The sequence below is a fragment of the Ornithorhynchus anatinus genome, chromosome 2 (assembly GCF_004115215.2).
Source record: "Ornithorhynchus anatinus isolate Pmale09 chromosome 2, mOrnAna1.pri.v4, whole genome shotgun sequence".
NCBI classification, from domain to species: domain Eukaryota; kingdom Metazoa; phylum Chordata; class Mammalia; order Monotremata; family Ornithorhynchidae; genus Ornithorhynchus; species Ornithorhynchus anatinus.
The window spans coordinates 108,275,136-108,292,439 of NC_041729.1; the positions used below are offsets into that span (position 1 = coordinate 108,275,136).

At 45.3% G+C, this 17,304-nt stretch overlaps 1 long non-coding RNA gene across 1 annotated transcript in view; it reads left to right on the plus strand.

The window, feature by feature from the left end:
• The first annotated feature begins 1,168 nt into the window (after positions 1–1,168).
• Positions 1,169–17,304, plus strand: part of LOC114806517 — a 48,430-nt gene continuing 32,294 nt past the window's right edge. The window contains exon 1 of the long non-coding RNA XR_003754553.1: positions 1,169–1,292. This is a non-coding gene — a long non-coding RNA (uncharacterized LOC114806517). The remainder of the gene's footprint in view (positions 1,293–17,304) is intronic.

Below are 17,304 nucleotides of genomic sequence, written 5' to 3' on the forward strand. Positions count from 1 at the left end.
GGACAGATGGCTAGTCAGGAGTAGCCTAGAGGTTGAAGGACGTGGGTTCTAATCCCGCCTCTGCTATTTGTCTGTTGTGTGACCTTGGACAAGTTACTTAACTTCTCTGGATCTCCATTCCCTCATCTGCAAAATGGGGATTAAGACTATGAGCCCTACATGGGACTATATCCACCCTGATTATCTTGTATCTACCCCAGATCTTAGATCCAAGCCTGGCACAAAGTAAGCCCTTAACAAATACCACCATTATAGTTATTACTATAATAGAGATTGGAGAATGGGCGACTAAGCTGAGATTGGAAACTAGAGCCCAGACTGTTGAGAGTTGGTTGGTGTGACTTGGACATATCATCGTGAGGCACTTTTCCAATGACAAGATCCTTTCTCCTTCTCTCAAGGTTATCTCTCAAGGTTACCCAAGCACCTACATTCTGAAGACTCTAACAGAAGGGAAATTTTTCCTGATGGGATTCAGACATTTTCTGGCACCATTTCTGACAATGCCATTTACCTGGGATGTGCCCAAGCCTCCAGCTGAAAAACCTCACAGAGAGGCATTTTGGAGACACAGAATAATCACAGGATGAGTGGAAACTAAGCACAGGTGAGAACAGTGGACCAGTATCAACAATATTCCAAAAAAGATAAAATTTAGATTAGTAGCCTGACTGCCAAAGAATGTGAATCATTCCTGACTGAAGCAAAGCACTTTATGGACTTCAGGCAATTTCATATAAAAAAAAGCTTTATATTATTATTATCATTATTATGAATACTAATGATAATAATAATTGTGGTAGTTGTTAAGCATTTACTATGTATCAAGCACTGTACTTAGCCCTGAGTAGACGTAAGATGTTCAAGTACCACTTGGAGCTCACAGTCTAATTAGGAGGGAGAACAGGTATTGAATACCCATTTTTCAGAAGAGGGAACAAAAGCACAGAGAAGTTAAGTGTCTTGCCCAAGGTCACACAACAGACAAGTGAAGGATAGGAAATTAGAACCCAGGTCCTCTGACTCCCAAGCCTGGGCTCTTTCTCTTTCCACCACATCACGCTGCTTATGGGGATAAAAGCCTCTAACCCTTCCCCATTTCTTTCCTCTCCCTCTCCCTTTGAATTAACAAGGGTTTTTTTTTTTCTGCTTCTTCTCTAGTCCCACTAAAGATTGAGATCCTTTAAAGCAAACTCAATGTAAGTGTGGTGACTTCTGCTCTCCAGGCTTCATGTGGGAGTCATTGAAACAAAAAGAAGGAAGTTTCCTGCTCTGCTGCTCTGAGAACAATGGTGAGATAATAAGAAGACATCCCCTTAGTCACCAAGTCGTTATTATTATTTGCATGTGTAGAGCACCATTCTTCCCAAGGGCTCAAGACTCTTAATTTATTAGTCTGGTAATCCAATGTGAATTCTAGGGGGCAGGAACCTGGTCTCTTGAGTCACTCTGAATAGCAACTATGTTGAGTGCATAGACGCAGATGAGTGTCTGATGCAGATTATTTGGAAATTTACCTCTCTAAAACACACACACACATCCAAGCTGAGGATGGAGCAGTGTAGGACAGGTTTCCCACCTGCTTTACGGTGTGAGGCTAACGTCAGGTACTGCCAGCTCCTTCTACCTCACTGTGCCAGTGAAGGACAGGAGAAATCCAAGGTAGTGGATCAATCTATTTTTAAGCACTTACTGTGCAGAGCTTAGTGGTAACCCCAAGCGAAATACCACTGAAGGACACCGGTGTCAGGTGGAAAGTCGGCATGAGGCATCATCCAATCGGATGGGTCTCTGTTTTGAGGGGGTCGATCCAGCTACCAGTAGGCAGGGAGTCAGTGGGCAGGGAGTCAATTTGGGGGCTTCAATCGAAAGGATGTCAGTGGATGTGGCATCAGCGGATGGGGTTCCAGTGGGTGGGGTGGCAAGCGGGTGGGGAGTCAGTGGGGTGGACCAACCACGGATGGGGTCAGCAGAGGCGGCATCAGCAGTTAGGGTGTCAGTGGGCGAGACGAAGTGAGTGGAGTGTCAGTAGATGGGGCATCAGTAGGTGGGGTGTCAGTGGGCAGGAATCCTGCTCTTTGTTTTGAGTGCAAGGGCAAATTTGGGGTGGGGCTCTAAGGGGGCTGGAGTTAAGAAAAAAAATGTATGTAAATCCATAGGTCCAGTGAATGACCACAATGACACACACTGGCAGATATAGCTAAGAACACACACACACACCAGGCAGGGAATATTCACAAAGAAACAGAGTAATGATACAAAGACAGACACACAAGCACACACACATGAACACGCACAAACACAAAGTAGGCAGGACTTTTGGGGGTTTAGTCCCTCTTGAGGCAGTGGTTCTACATCACTTTCTCCATTATGGGTGTGGCCGGGAGTCCTGTAGTAGCTCCAGTTTCTGTCCTGCCCATTAAATTCATACCCTAAGGGATGGGGTAGTCGATCCCAAAAGCCCCCTCCTCTTCACCCCCACAAACTCACTTCCACTAGTGTGACAGCCCCACTGCCCTCCTGTAGGAGGTGTCCCATGCTCCATGCCCTACCTTATGAGCATGCTGGGAGGGTGGAACTCTCTTAACATTTCTGCTCCTGCTCTCCTCCAATTCATGTTTGTTTTCTGGTATTTGTTAAGCTCTTATTATGGGTCAAACACTGTTCGAAGCGCTGAGGGGTAGATGCAAGTCAATTAGGTTGGAAACAGTCCCTGTCCTGCATGGGGATCACAGTCTAAGTAGGAGGGAGAGCAGAAGAACCGAGGCACAGAGACATCAAGTGACTCACCCAAGGTCACACAGCAAGCATTTGTCAGAGCTGGGATTAGAACCCAAGTCCCCTGACTCCCAGGCTGGTGCTGTTTCCACTAAACCATGCTGCTTTTCTGGCAGTTGGAAGGATCCTTCATCCAGGGCAAAGTCGCATCTGTGAAAAAGATTCCTTCCCAGATCATCCCCAAATTCCTTTTTCCTTTTGAAACCTCTCTCACCCCTGATTACCTGGAAAAAATTCTACTCTGCTATAAAAAAATTGAACTGGGGAGAACTGGGGTAGGTTAAATGAGAAATGGGCTGGTGCAAGTCAGGGGATGCTGGGGAACATTGTGGGAAGAGACAGGGCAGGAGAAACAAGGACTGCGAGGGAGGGGAGTCGAGAGAGAGGGCCTCGGGATTTGCAGCAGCTCCAGTGCCAGGGGCTTCAAAGCCATCTTAACTTATTCCCTACTGAGGAGCCATCTGTGGTGTAACTGCTGTTCAGGAAAATAGTCACAGCTGCGGCTTCTTCCTACTCCGCCCACCAGTCACCCCTGCTTTGAGGGGTTTCTCCCAGAACCCCAGTCCATCCAGGGGGCAGGGCTCCTGCGTCAGTCCCTGCTCTCTTCCTCAGGAGGAAGACGATGACAATCTCTTCCCTGCAGCGTGGCGTATGGATAGAGCACAAGTCTGGGAGTCATAAGGTCACGGGTCCTAATCCCAGCTCCATCGCTTGTCTGCTGTGTGACCTTGGGCAAGTCATTTCATTTTTATTGTGTCTCAGTTACCTCATCTATAAAGTGGGGATTGAGACTGCTGACACATTCCAGATTTGCTTGTATCCACCCCAGTGCTCAGTACAGTGCCCGGCCCATAGTAAGCATTTAATAAATATCCTAATTATTATTATCATACAGCCACACACCCCAGTGGAGTCCGATGACAACCTGCCCCACTCACTCATCTAGGAGAAAATGCACGGGCTGTTCTGACCATCGCTGGTGTGTGTCTGCCCCCATTTCCTCATCTCTAAGAAAAGGATTGAGGATCCTGGTCTCAATCAGCTACCAGAGGACACACACTAGGCAGCTTGCCCTTCAGATGCAAAGGTGATCCTCTGCAATTTTATCCACTCGATTGGAGATGTCATCATTTATGCTGGATGAGGAATACAAGTGCTGATTTTGTTTTCTTTACTATTAGTAATTTTCCAGGGAGCAGGATAGGATGGGAACTGACATTAGTGATTTGGGGAAAGTTGTAAATGGACCTGGAGAAGAAATGTGGCCTAGTGGAAAAAGCATAGACCTGAGAGTCAGAGGACCAGAGTTCTAATCCTGACCCTGTCAATTTGCCTGCTGTGTGACCTTGGACATGTCACTTCATTTCTAAGTGCTCAGTTACCTCCTCTGGGGCTCATTTCTCAGTGCTTCAGTTACCTCCTCTGTGCCTTCTTCCCTACTGCTTTCAAACATACGATGTCTCCGCGTCCTATAAAAACCCTCCATTGACCCCATGGCTCCCTCCAGTTATTGCCCCATCTCCCTTCTACCATTCCTCTCCAAACTCCTTGAGCGAGTTGTCTACACCCATTGTCTCAAATTTCTCTTCTCCAGTTCTCTCCAATCCCCCCCAATATGGCTTCCATCCCCTTCACTCCACAAAAACCAACCTCTCAAAGATCAGCAATCATCTCCTTCTTGCCAAATCCAATGGCCTCTACTCCATCCTAATCCTCCTCGACCTCTCAGCTGCCTTTGACACTGTGACCACCCCCCTTCTCCTGGAAACGTTATTCAACCCTGACTTCACTGACTCTGTCTTCTCCTCTTAGCTCTGGCATGTTCATTCTCAGTTTCCTCTGTGGACTCCTCCTCTGCCTCCAACCTTCTACTTGTGGGGGTCCCTCAGGGTTCACTTCTGGCTCCCTTCCATTCTCCGTCTACACATTACAACAATAAACCGACACATTCCCTGCCCACAGTGAGCTACAGTCTAAAGGTGATTCATGTGTCCCCTTGAGTTGTGTAGGAACAGCATTCCTCTTCTGGTGGTCCACACATCTGGAAGGTTTGAAAACCCCACCCCGCAGCACTGACCACTCAGAGCCCCAATTCATTTGTTTGTCTTGTTTCAGACTTTTATGTCTAGAGGAGTGACAATGCCTTGTGGCTTGTGACCTTTTCACAAAGGCAACTTGTTGACCTACATGGCTGAGGATCTCAGAGAAGCAAGACTGGGAAGTTAAACATGTTGGCAGGCAGGGGATTTTTAAGCATTGTCCTAAGCCCTGAGGTAAATGTAAGATAATCAGGTCAGACACATGGGGCTAGGGGTTCAAGTGGGAAGGAGAGCATATAGTGATTTCCCATTTTTTTTTCTTTTTATGGTATTTGTTAAGCCCTTACCATGTGCCAGGCACTGTACTAAGTGCTGGTATAAGCCACTTCATCAGTGGTATTTACTGAATGCTTACTATTTCGGCAGAGAATATATCTACCAGTCTGTTATATTTTACTCTCCCAAGAGCTTAGTACAGTATTCTGTACACAGTAAGCATTAAATAAATACAAATGATTTCAATCATTTGTGTTGGATACAAAATAATCAGGTTGGACACAGTCCCTGTCCCACAATGTTTTAATCCCTGTTTTACAGATGAGGTAACTGGGGCACGGAGAAGTAAAGACTTAAATACTATTATTATAATTCTGCAACCAAGCTTAATGGACAGAGATCGAGCCTGGGAGTCTGAAGGACTTGGGTTTTATTCCTGGCTCTACCACCTGTTGGCTGTGTGACCAGGGGAAGTCACTTTGCTTCTCTGGGCCTCAGTTATCTCAACTGGAAAATAGGGTTGAAGACTGTGAGCCCCATATGGGACAGGGACTGTGTCCAACCTGATTGACTTATATCTACCCCAGCACATAAAACAGTGCTTGACACATAGTAAGTGCCTAACAAGTACATTAACATTATTATTAATATTATTATTACTGTTGTCCCTCCAGACCTTGCCTAAGGTTGATGGAGTAAGCTCGTTGTGGTCAGGGAACGAATCTGTTTATTGTTGTATGTCCTCTTCCAAGAGCTTAGAATAGTGCTCTGCACACAGAAAGTGCTCAATGAATATAACTGAATGAATGGATGAATGACTGATCCAAGGTCACACAGCAGACAAGGAGCAGAGTGGGATTAGAACTCCGGTCCTCTGACTCCCAGGCCCATGCTCACTCTACTAGATCATGCTGCTTCTCATTTTTCAGATGAGTAAACTGAGCCTCAGAGAAGTAAAGTGACTTGCCCAAGGTTGCACAACAGGCAAATTGGCAGAGCCACAGAGATGGTGAATCTGTGAGTCAGTGAGGCAAACAACCCCACATAGCAGAAAAGCTTTACCATTTTGCAGTGCGGCTGCAGCTGTGATTTTCAAGGCTGGGTTAAATCAATCAGTGCTCAATTAGAAAAGGGAGTTTTATAGATGAAGTGTGCTTATTTGATGCTTAATTCTTTGGATAATGTCTCTGACCAATGTAAAGTTCCTGATTTAAACAGATAGCTGGATCTAGTTGCCTATGGAGATAAATGATTAAAAACAAAGATCCAAGTTGGATGATTTCCAGTTTTATGTTGTCAGACCTCATCATTCTGCCTCTCCCTGGCCTTCTGAGGAAGATATCACTGGCCTGAGCTGGTGAAGACCTAGAGCCGAGACCAGATGTTATCAGGCTTTGTAATGGACGAACAGTCAGAGCTGCATTTATCGATGCTGGGAAAGAAGACTTGTTTTTGCCACATTTTGAGAGATGACTATAAGGCCAGCCCAAAGGTGTTTTCAAATTTTTCCTTTGGACAAACTGGCTTGTTCTATTTCCACTAGATTCCTTGAGATCAGGAATCGTGTCAATCAATCAATCATCAATTCAATCAAACATCAATCAGTGGTATTTTTTGAGCATTTACCATACTGAGCACTTGGGTGTCTGTTTATTGTTGTAGTCACTCATTCATTCATTCAATTTTATTTATTGAGTGCTTACTGTGTGCAGAGCACTCTACTAAGGGCTTAGAAAGTACAATACAGCAATAAAGAGAAAGAATCCCTGCCCACAACAACCTCAGAGTCTTGGGGGCAGGCGGGGGAAGCAGATATCAGTACAAGTAAACAGGCATCAATATAAATAAATAGAATTATAGATATATACAAATATATGAGTGCTGAGATGCAGGGTTGGCGGGAAGAGCAAAGGGAATGAGTCAGGGTGATGTGGAAGGGAGGAGGAGCAGAAGAAAAGTGGGGCTTAGTCTTGGAAGGCCTCTTGGAGAAAGTGTGCCTTCAGTAGGGTTTCTGCATACAGTAAGCGATCAGTAAATACACTTGATTGATTTTCAATCTGGATGTTGTTTATTTTAATTCAAAATTTTCTGGTTCTCCTTTAAATTTATCCTGGGAAAGTAAACTTTAGTGGATATCTTGTATTAATAATAATAGTAATAGTAACCATAGTATTGGTAGTAATAGAGTATTCATTAAGGGCTCACAATGTGTGGAACACTATAGTAGATTCTGGGAGAGAATATATAGGCGGGAATAAGAAACAGTATGACCTAGTGGAAAGAGCATTGGCTGGGAATCAGAGGACCTGGGTTTGAATTCAGTCTCCAACACTTGTCTTCTGCCTGACCTCTGGGAAATCACTTCACTTCTCTGTGCCTCAGTTACCTCAACTGTAAAATGGTGATTAAGACTGTGAGCTCTGTGTGGGACATGGACTGTCCAATCTGATTAGCTTGTACCAACCCTAGCACTTAGTACAGTGTTTGGCACTTAGACTACGCTTAACCTATGCCATAAAAAAGAATTAGCCTTTGGGGGCTGATAATCTAAGAGTGTATAGTCTGCAGAGTATCCCAGGTTCTGAATACTCACAGAACTAAGAAGGGTCTCATTTGGCATGCTTTGGAAATAGTCACAAGGTTGGCTGTGAGCCATTCTGGTATTCCCACAGAACTTGAGATGCCGGAAGTTTTCTCAAGCACACTCCCTTATGGTGATACCAGCACGTCTCTTAGTATGTGAGAACATTCTTGGAAGGCACAGCCTGATCTAAAATTGCAGGAATGAGAGCGAGAGACGATGTCATTTGCAAAAACCACATATATTTGAGTCATTTTCCATGGAGGACAGGATTCTCACCCAATCTCACTAAACCCTGAGACCATGTCCCATCCGACCATCTTTTATCTACCCGGGCACTAAGTGGAGTGTTTGGCACATAGTAAGTGCTTAATACTATTATTCTTCTTATTATTAATAATGTTGTTAATAATAATAATAACTTAGTGGATAGAGCACGGGCCTGGGAGTCAGAAGGTCATGAGTTCTGATCCCAGCTCTGCCACTTGTCTGCTGTGTGACCTTGGGCAAGTTATTTCACTTCTCTGGACCTCAATTACCTCATCTGTAAAATAAGGATTGAGACAGTGAGCCCCATATGGGACAGAGACTGAGTCCGACTCAATTTGCTTGTATCCACCTCAGTGCTTAATACATTGCCTGGCACTGAGTAAGTGCTTAATAAGCACCATCATTATGATTAATATTATTATTAATGATAAGCCTCAAGATTTGGTTGAATACTCTTCAAAAACCTTAATCAATCAATGGTATCTAACAAATGCCATCATTATGATTAATATTATTATTAATAATAAGCCTCAAGATTTGGTTGAATACTCCCCAAAAACCTTAATCAATCGATGGTATCTGTAAAGTGCGTACTATGTGCACAACACTGTTCTAAGCACTAAGAGGGAATCCAGGATTTTTTAGCCTGAAGTCTAAGGGTTTAGTCAGATGAAAGGCTCTCACAGCTAGCTCTCTGTCCAGGCCCCCTGGGGAAAGGCCACAAGCAGCAGCGGAACTGATGAGGAGGGAAATATGGCCTGCTGTCTCTTGCCATGACCACCCTCCATCCCCCCAACCCCTTTTAGATTCTGTGACTCTGGGGGCCTGAGGCCATTTCCTCTTGTGCTCCCGGGGCACGGACTCCCTGAAGCTGGTGATGGTGGTAATGATAGTGATAGCAATGTTAATAATTATGGTATTTGTTAAGGGCTTACTATGTAGCAAGTACTGTACTAAGTTCTGGGAGAGATACAAGTTAAGCAGGTTGGACACAGTTCCTGTCCCACATGGGGTTCAGTCTAAGTTGGAGGTAGAACAGGGATTGCATCCCCATTTTCAGTTGAGGAAACTGAGGCAGAGAGAAGTAAAGTAACTTACCCAAGGTCACACAGCAAAGTCAAGAGCTGAGATTAGAATCCCGGTCCTCTGAACTCCAGGCCCGTGCTCTTTCCAGTAGGCCACGCTGGCAGCAGCAAGAAGCAGCATCTCTCCTTCTTCCTGTGCTTTCTGAGGGAGGGCCATGAGAGTGAGCCCTGCTGATGCTATAAGTACCCCTAGAGAAACCTGAAAACCTCTGACAAGCTATCGCTGGTGAGACAGTAAACGAGCATGTCTCTGCTACGAAGACAGGACAGGATGTGAAGGTCTTTTTTGAGCAGGCTTTTAATCAGGAAAAGGCCCTGAGTCCCTTTAAATAGCATGAGGATACTGAAGTGCTGACACTTTCACTCACCAGAGACTCATCAACACACCAAGTGCTGCTTAAGGTTCTGCCTCACTGGTTCATGTCCTTCCAATCTCTTTAGCTGAAAGAACCTCCCCGCCCTGCCTGCTTCTTGCTGTAGCTGTCAGGGCCAATAAAAGGCAAAGAGAATTGGAGAGACAGGCCCAGGACTTGCTTTAAGGGGGCAATTTCCCCCCTGTACAACCTCTCCCTATGGCTCTCCTGCTCACATTGCTACTTACTGCTCTTCTCCGGATCCTCTTCCCCAAATCCCCAGCCCCAGGGGATTCAGATGCGGTCTTCCTCCTCTACTCTACCTTTCCTTCACATCCCCTTTTCTCCACAGACCGATGAAGTGGTGTGGTTTAGTGGATAGAGCACGGGCCTGGGAGACAGAAGGACCTGGGTTCTAATCCCGCTGCAACACATGTCTACCGTGTGACCTTGGGCAAATCAATCACCTTCTCTGGTACTCAGTTACCTCATCTATAACTCAGTTTTACAGGTTGTGGGGAGGAACTTGGACACCTTGATGCAAGAAGAAGCGAGCTGTAGGTCTGAGAGAAGAGGACAGGGGAAAAGCTTGTTCTATGGACGCTGATGGACACAGGACACAGAGAGGGATCGGAGAGGATCCCTAAGGGTTTGGAGTTTGGAAGCCAAGACTTTGGAGGAGTTCTGGGAGTCAGAAAGACCTAGGTTCTAATCCTGGTTCCACCACGTTTCTGCTATTTGACCTTAGGCAAGTCACTTAACTTCTCTGGGCCTAGTGACCTCATCTGTAAAATGGGGATTAAGAGTGTGAGCCCCATGGGAGACAGAGACTATGTCCAACCTGATTAACTTGTATCTACCCCACCACTTAAAACAGGGTTTGGCATAAAGTAAGTGCTTTTCGACTACTTTTATGTTTCATTCAATCATATTCATTGAGTGCCTACTGACAAAGCACTGTACTAAGCGCTTGGGCTCTGTACTAATTATTATTATTATTATTCTCCCCTCCTCGCCACCCTCAGTGTTTATGATGTAGTGAGGAGAAGCAGAGGCGATAATGTGAGTTTCTCACCTTTTGTTACATGATACAAGGTCATTGTGTTATTGTCACTGAGGAATCAGATTGGCCCTAGCTTGCCGAGTAGCTTGCCGAGAAGTCAGATTGGTGTCTCACAATATTCTGTGTTGGATGAAATGAGCTCCATGCTTGGGTAGAGAAGGTCAGGTCTAAGGCCAACTTTGGCTGAGAAAAGTCTTTGAAATTACCACTGCACCCCATCTGATTGAACACGGGTGGTTAGGAGTCGGAAGGGGAGTTTATTGTGGTGTGACAGCTTCAATTTTGGTCATTGTTGATTAATTATTGTTCATGATGCTTATGATGTTCCCAGGGGGTTTCAGTCCTAAATCCTGGCCAAAAGAGCCCCCAGAGTCTCTTTAGGAGAGCTCAGATCCTGGTCAGTGTCCACTGAATCCTAAAGCCCTCCAGTTCTCCTATTCCTCTTGCACAGGTTTGGGGGCATCCTACTCACTGCTCCCCAAATCTCTGTCCCCCTTCTGATGCCACCACTCTATGGCTAAAGCCCAAGTGTCTCCCCAAAGACATAGAGATCACTGGAGATTAGCCTCCCTGGGGTTGGTTGCAGGTAGCATGTGGACAAAAGACGGTCACATGTCTTCCTGGCACCAAAGATTCACCCCAGCTCCTCCCTCAGTCAGATACCCAGATCTGAGATCTTTACTATATTTTATATGTTCTCAATAAGGTAGCAACCAAAACAAATCAAGTTTAAACTCCCTCCAGAATCCTCCATACTTCTCTGTAATAATAATGATGGCGTTTGTTAAGCTATTACTATGTGTCAAGCACTGATCTAAGAGCTGGAGTAGATACAAGATAATCAGATTTGATGCAGTTAATGTCCTAGATGGGGCTCGCAGTCTTAATTCCCACTTTACAGATGAGGTAACTGAGGCACAGAGAAGTTAAGTGACCTGTCACACAGCAGCACCCTGAAGGGGTTCTGGGGCTCATATTCTTCTTCCCTACAGGGATGGGAGCCTTGCTCCTCCAGAGTCCTGCCTGCCAAACTCCAGACTCCCACGGATCCTCTCCAATCTTTCCCTTTGTCCCATGTCCATCTAAGGACCACAGCCCAAGCTTTTTCCCTGACCTGCTGTCTTGGGCCTACAGCTCGTTTCTTCTTGCATCAAAGATGTCCAAGTTCCTCCCCACAACCTACACTTCCTCCCTAATCCTTCTCTCTGATTGGTTTGGCTTACTCTTCAGGAAGGGGCACTCCCGGCTTCCTCTTTCTTCTCCTCAGTGTGGGGGCGAGTGGGATAGCGCATCATAATGGCTCATTTATTTGACGGATCATTTATCTTTTTGATCTTCATCAACTTAATAATAATGGTATTTGTTAAGCGCTTACTATGTGCCAAGCACTGTTCTAAGCACTAGGATAGATACAAGGTAATCAGGTTGTCCCCATGGGGCTCACAGTCTTAATCCCCATTTTACAAATGAGGGAACTGAGGCACGGAGAAGTTAAGTGACTTGCCCAAAGTCACACAGCTGACAAGTGGTGGAACCCATGACCTCTGACTTCCAAGCCTGTGTACTTTCCACTAAGCCAGGACACTTGTTCCTCTCTTCTGAATAGCCAAAGACTAGATACTTGACCCTAGGGCTCTCCTGCCTGTCCAACTCCACCCAGTTGTCAGTACTTAAAGAGATGAGCTCATACATTCCTAGCTCCTGGCAAGCCTGAGTGCCTATCCGAAAGTTTGGTCTCCAAGTTAAAGGTATTGTCTCTCAAAGCCTGGTACTTATTCAGCACATTTTAGTGGTTTCTGAGGTAACGGCCTGCATTCCCAAGACTCATGTTTACTGAACAGATGAGGTCATGTTCTGCTGGGTGCTGCATCTTGAAAAATGCAGCAGTCGCACCAGAGAAATGATCACTTCTGTTTGGGATTTTTAAATGCACCCTGTGCTCAGAATGAACATAGGAAAAAAGATTTGCATTTGGATGGTTTTGTTTAAATATTTGCTTAGAACATAAATTACCTACTCTTCGTTTTTAATTTGACAGAGGTACTATCAATTCTCTATGGAAATGGAGGACAGGGATAACATGGAAAAGAAAAGTCTATGGAGACACAAAAACAACTCAGTCATTATTTTTAATGGAGGAACGACAAATTGCTTAAACCAAATGCACAGAATCCAAGTGTTAGTATTTACAAAATGGAAATTAACCCATCAGTCACTGTGAGTTGGGGTTAAGGTAAGGTCCTGGGTTAGAATTAGGTCTAGGCTTAGTGTAGGGGCTAGGGCTTAGAGTAGGGATTGAGAATCTATGGCTGGCAAGCTACGTATGACTCTTCTTAGACTCTAATGTGGCTCTCAAGTAAAGCCTTCCATCCGTGGATTCAGCTCCATGAAAGCGATACCGTTATCTTTGCCTCATCAGCAAAAGTCTATGCAGGGAAGCTAGGCAGAAAGCAGGTAGGTCACTCAGACCTTTTGAGCTGGAAAGGGATAGGAGGGTGAGCTGAAGCTATTCTGGTCCCCCCCAACCTCCCCTCAGGAAGTGACAAAAGCACCAAGGCAGGCTGGATATAAAAGGGTCCACAGCTCTTGGTCCCTGTGTACCAGGAGGCTGGGTGCTGGGTACCACACACATTTATAGCATCCAGGATTGGTTAAGTCCAGGACAGGAAAGCATTAAGAGAAAGGCTCAAGTTCAGTTTCTGTGCTGGACACCACACGCAACTTATCATGGGCTGCTGCCACGTACACCAGGTCTGGCAGCAGCCAAGTTCAGCAGCTGTGGAGCCAGAAGATAGTGGAGAATTGACGATAGCATTAAGGGCAGGAGCAAGTCTTCGTAGAAGGTGAGAGGAGATGGCAGGTGAAGGGGCTAGATTTTAAGAGGCAGTGGGCAACCCCTTCTTGAGAGGCAACTGAGGATGAAGACATTGTGGGGAGATTATGGGTATGGCGGAGAAGAGGAAGACCCTTGGAGAAGTTCATTTTTGTTTATCCCTATCTTGTCAAGAACTAGCAGGCAAGGTCACTGGGCAATAATTTATTATAGATGTAATTTATTTATTTATATTAATGTCCATCTCTCTCTAGACTCTAAGCTCATTGTAAACAGGGAATGTACCTACCAACTCTGTTACATTGTTATATTGTTCTCTTCCAAGTGCTTAGTACAGTGTTCTGCACATAGCAAGTGCTCAATAAATACGACTGATTGATAGAGAAGGGAGTGGAGATACTGGGAGTCTTAGGAAAGAGTTGGAGGTCTAGAGTACTGTGGATATGAGACAGTGAGAGAGGTATAATAGCTTTGTTGAGAGATGAAAGGGCATCATACATGTATACATGTGCAGTGGCAGAGGTCAGTATTGTTTCTGGACTTCTGCCAGCAAATCTCAGCTACAAGAGTTTGGGAGTAGAGATGGCAAATTGTGGTGGGTAGCCAGGACTGGGGGTTGGTAGCACAAAAGCAGCAGAGGGACAATGAGCAATGGAGCAGCAGAGTTAAATTTAGAAGAGAAGGTAATGTTGAGGGTACTTTGCATCTAAGAATGGGAGTGTTGTTAGGGAGTCCAAGAGAAGCCTCACTGTCCTGGATAATGATGGTAATAATAATGTGGTATTTGTTAAGCACTTACTATAATTGGTTTGGACACAGTTCCTGACAACAAAGAGCTCACAGTCTTAATCCTACTTTACAGGTGAGAGAACTGAAAGACAGAGAAGTTAACTGACTTTCCCAAGGTCACACAGCAGATGAGTGGTGGGGCTAGAATTAGAAATCCGGTCCTTCCGACTCCCAGGCCCATGCTCTATCCACTAGGCCCCTCTGCTTCTCCAGGAGGTCTAGAGAACAGAGATGGGGAATAGAGGTGGAGTTTTATGGGGTGAGGTGGTGGGGGCTGTCATGTAAGACAGCCCTGTTCACGCCTGTCCCGCTATCAACCCCGGCCCCTGTCCTACCGCTGTCCTGGAATGCCCTCCCTCCTCACATCTGCCAAAGTAACTGTCTTCTCCTCTTTAAAGCCCTACTGAGAGCTCACCTCCTCCAGGAGGCCTTCCCAGACTGAGCCCCCTCTCCCTCTGCTCCTACCCTCCTCCCCTTCCCCCTCTTTCCCACCCTCTTCTCTTCCCCCTTCCCCTCCCCTCAGCCCTGTGCATATTTGTATTTATCATGTATTACCCTATTTCGTTTGCTAGAGGTATATATCTACATGATGCTATTTATCTTGATGTTGTCTTGCTTTGTTTTGTTCTGTTTTGCTTTGCTGTCTGTCTCCCCCGTTTAGACTGCGAGCCTGTTATTGGGCAGGGATTGTCTCTGTTGCCGAATTGTAACAATAATAATAATAATGTTGGAATTTGTTAATGCTTACTGTGTGCAGAGCACTCTTCTAAGCGCTGGGATAGATACAGGGTAATCAGGTTGTCCCATGTAGGGGTCACAGGCTTAATCCCCATTTTACAGATGAGGTAACTGAGGCACAGAGAAGTTAAGTGACTTACCTATAGTCACATAGCTAAGTGGCAGAACTGGGATTCGAACCCATGACCTTTGACTCCCAAGCCCGGCCTCTTTCCACTGACCTATGCTGCTACCCAAGCACTTAGTACAGTGCTCTGCACATAGTAAGCGCTCAATAAATACTATTGAATAAATGAATCTAGGAGTGGTAATTCAGATTTGGCAAACAAAGGAAGTTCAGTATCTGGTGGTCATAAGGCCCAGGGTGTGTCCAGGAGGGTATGTAGTAGTTGTAGGGTGGAATTAGGGATGGCAGAGTAGAGTGGAGTGTAGGAAACAGGCAGGAAATGGTCAAACAGGATCACCGATGTAGGATCAGGGTAGCTGGAAGTGATGGGACTGAGAGAAAGAAGGGGAGAGAAGCATTGAATGCTTTTAGAAAAATGCAGATGTAATAATAGTTGTGGGGTCCCCTTATAATAATTGTGGTATTTGTTAAGTGCTTTCTTGTGCCAGGCACTTTGCCAAAACTGGATTAGATACAAGATAATCGGGTTGGACACAGTTCCTTTTCCACATAGGGATCACAATCTTAACCTCCATTTTACAGATGAGAGAAACGAAGCACAGAGAAGTGAAGTGATTTGCCCAAGGTCACACAGCCGACAAGTGGCAGAGCTGAGATTAGAACATATGTGTATATGTCTATAATTCTATTTATTTATATTGATGCTATTGATGCCTGCTTACTTGTTTTGATGTCTGTCTCCCCGCTTCTAGACTATAAGCCCGTTGTGGACAGGGATTGTTTCTATTGCTGAATTGTACTTTACAAACACAATACAGTTCTAGGCACACAGTAAGCACTCAATAAATACAATTGAATGAATGAATGAATGGTAGAGACCCATGAGGTGAAACGTGAATTACATGAAGGTAAGCTTTCGGGGAGGCGAGAAAGTGGATTTGAGACACGGGGGTTAAAGAGTTTTGCCAACTCCTCCACCTTCACCCATGAGCTGGGAGGTGGAGGGGTGATGGGGTCACCTGGGAAAAGAGTGCTGGGCACCTGGTCCTGTAAGAAGAGAGTCAAGCCCTGGTCTTGGCTGGGGACAGGAAGGGTTAAATGCTAGTTGCTGTTGCCCTCCCACGGTCTTCTCTGTCCACGGCAAGAAGCTTCTGCTGATGACCCTACACTTAGTACAGTGCCCACGCTTAGTATAGTGCCAACCACATAGTACGCGCTTAATGAATATCGTAATTATTATTATTAACCTGGTCAACAGTCATTTACATGAATGTCCTTCTTTCTGTTTTAAGAAAAGACTTTCAATTATTTATACTTGCATCCACACCCTTTGGGCAACTGGTATTCACCCCACCCTCAGCCCCACAGCAGTTGTGTCCCTATCTGTAATGTATTCATTTAGATTAATGTCCGTCTACCCCTCCAAACAGTAAGCTCATTGTGGGCAGGGAATGTGCCTACCGTCTCTGTTGTACTGTACTCTCCCAAGCAGTTAGTTCAGCGCTTTGCACACAGTAGGCACTTACTAAATACCATTGATTAATTGATTGGTTGATTTGTTCCTCCTCTACTTTAGCAATTCCTTTTTTTGGTTTGCCTTTCCAGTAACTTGGCCGATTCCCACTTTTCCCATGCCTCACAGGCTAGTGCTTTTCTTGTTGTCTCATGGCTTCCTTGGGAAGAACCTCCTTCTGGTTCTTTCCTGCACCCTCTAAACACTCTCCAGTTGGGTCCTGAGGAGCAGCCAGCAGGTCTCCAAGAATGACCCCCCCCCCCCATAGTCCTCTGAATTGGGCCGTAACCCCTACAAGCCCCAGTTTCAGCTCATTTACTATTTCCTGAAGATAATAACCCAAGTCTGAAAACAAAAGGGCAATTCAGGTCTTCGGAGAACCTGCCAGATTTTCACTCAGCAGTTTTTTCCCTTTTGGAATTGTGTGTATGTGTGTGTGTGTGTGTGTGTGTGTGTAATTCACAGTGCATTTGCAGAGTGATGTACTCAAAAGGAAATGAGTAATCACTGCTTACCCAGAGCTATTAATCCCTGTAAGAACACTCCTGCGAGAATCTATTAATTCTCATTTCCTAACTTTTCAGATTTAAAATAAATGTTTGATGCAATGTGCAGTACTATTTTAATTGAACAACCTTCACAGCTTAGTCTGGTGGAGTGTGTCATCCATCAATAGCATATTCAATCCTTCCAGGAAAAAGTTTTCAGGTTTGCAGACTTTATAGGGAACAACAGAAGCATCATGGCCTAGTGGAAAGAGCCCGGGCCTGGGAATCAGAGGGCCTGAGTTGTAAGCCCGGCTCTTCCAGTTGTCTGCTGTGTGATCTTGGGCCAGTCACTTTGCTTCCCTGTGCTTCAG